Raw genomic sequence first — 1,870 nt, forward strand, 5'->3', positions numbered from 1 at the left:
CTGCCAACCCTATATATGTTCTTGGATACACTCCCCATTTCATAGACATACCTAATCGTTCAGCCTGTCCACCCATCTATCCACCCATATACCCATCTCATGGACTCGTTTTAATTGTCTTCAGCTTCAACTTGAACTTGTGTATGAATAGTTGATGGTCTGTTCCAGTCTACTCCTGGCCTTGTTTTGGCTGAAGATACTGAGCTTCTCCATGGTCTGTTTCCACAGATGTTGTTGATCTGAAGCCTATGTCCTCCATCTGGTGAAGTCCACGTGTATTGCTGTCATTTATATTGTTGAAAAAAGGTATTTGCAATGAATAACTCAGTCTCGCAAAATTATATCATGCAATCTCCAGCTTTATTTCTATCACCAAGGCCATATTTTCCAACTACTGGTGATTCTTCTTTGCTTCCAACTTTTGCATTCCAATCACCAGTAATAATCAACACATCTTGATTGCATATTTGGTCAATTTCAGACTGCAGAAGTTGATAAAAAACCTTCAATTTCCTCATCTTTGGCTTTGGTGAGTGGTGCATAAATTTGAATTAACAGTCGTGTTAATGGGTCTTCCCTGTAGGTGTATACTATTGTCCTATAACTGACAGCACTGTATTTCAGCATAGATCTTAAAACATTCTTTGTGATGATGACTGCCACACCCTTTCTCTTCAATTTGTCATTCTCAGCATAATAGAGCATATAGTTGTCTGATTCAAAATGGCCAAAAGCAGTCCATTTCAGGTCATTAATGCCTGCAATGTTGATCTTTATGAGTTCCATTTCATTTTTGACAACTTACAGTTTTCCTAGATTCGTACTTTGTACATTGCATGTTCTGATTATTAATGGATATTTGCAGCTGTTTCTTCCCATTTTGAGTCATGCCACATTAACAAATGGAGGTCCTGAATGAAAGCTTTATTCCATCCATGTCATTAAGGTCAATTCTACCTCAAGGAGGCAGCTCTTCCCCAGTTGTACTCTGAGTACCTTCTGACCTGAGGGGCTCATCTTCCAGCTCTATATCAGAAAATGTTTCAGGGCTATTCATAAAGTTTTCCAGTACTGTATTCAGACTGTTATTCATAAGGTTTTTGTTAGGCCGAAGTAAACCCAAGCCACCAACATTTCAGTGGGCAGCTTCCTCCAGGTGTCAGGCCCTGATGAGACAGCCTGATAAGACAACTGAGGTGGCAGAACCCACCCAGGCTGGAAAGTCCCACGTGGTAACAAACTTCCTCTTGTGAAGCCCCCTCATGCTAATTAGGTGCAGACCTGTGCCAACAGCTAATTGGACCCTGCCATTTCCTTAGTGTCCCCAATTAGGTCCTCTCTGTGTCTATAAAAATCTGTACCCCCTGCCTGGGGATGCGACTTCTCTGGCCTTGATGCTAGGGCATGAGAACATCACCCGGGAGTGCTAATAAACTGCTTCTCTGAAACAACTCTGTCTTGGTGTCTTGGCAGCTCTGCATTACAGTTTTCACTGGTAAAGACTTACAGTTCAGACAGACCACTGGCACCAGCAAATAAAGGCCTGCTGATCTGCTTCTGTAAAGATCACAGCAAAGAAAACCCTACTGAACAGTTCTACTTGGTAATAGATGGAGTCATCATTAGTTAGAATTGACTTGATGGGAAGGGGTTTGACTTTTGAGTTTTTTACTCAATAGATACAAAGAACTCTTATAACTTATATACAAAAAACAACTCAAAAAACTCATAAAACAAATAACAAAGCAAAAATCCCAGTTAGAAAATGAGCAAAGAGGAGGCGGGGCAAGATGGCGGACTAGGCAGAAGGATTGCACAGACCCTCTTCAACAAAGAAAAGGGAAACCAATTAACACAGACACAGAAGATA

The sequence above is a fragment of the Orycteropus afer genome, unplaced genomic scaffold (genome assembly GCF_000298275.1).
Source record: "Orycteropus afer afer isolate SDZICR_OR568_19922 unplaced genomic scaffold, OryAfe1.0 scaffold00466, whole genome shotgun sequence".
NCBI classification, from domain to species: Eukaryota; Metazoa; Chordata; class Mammalia; order Tubulidentata; family Orycteropodidae; genus Orycteropus; species Orycteropus afer.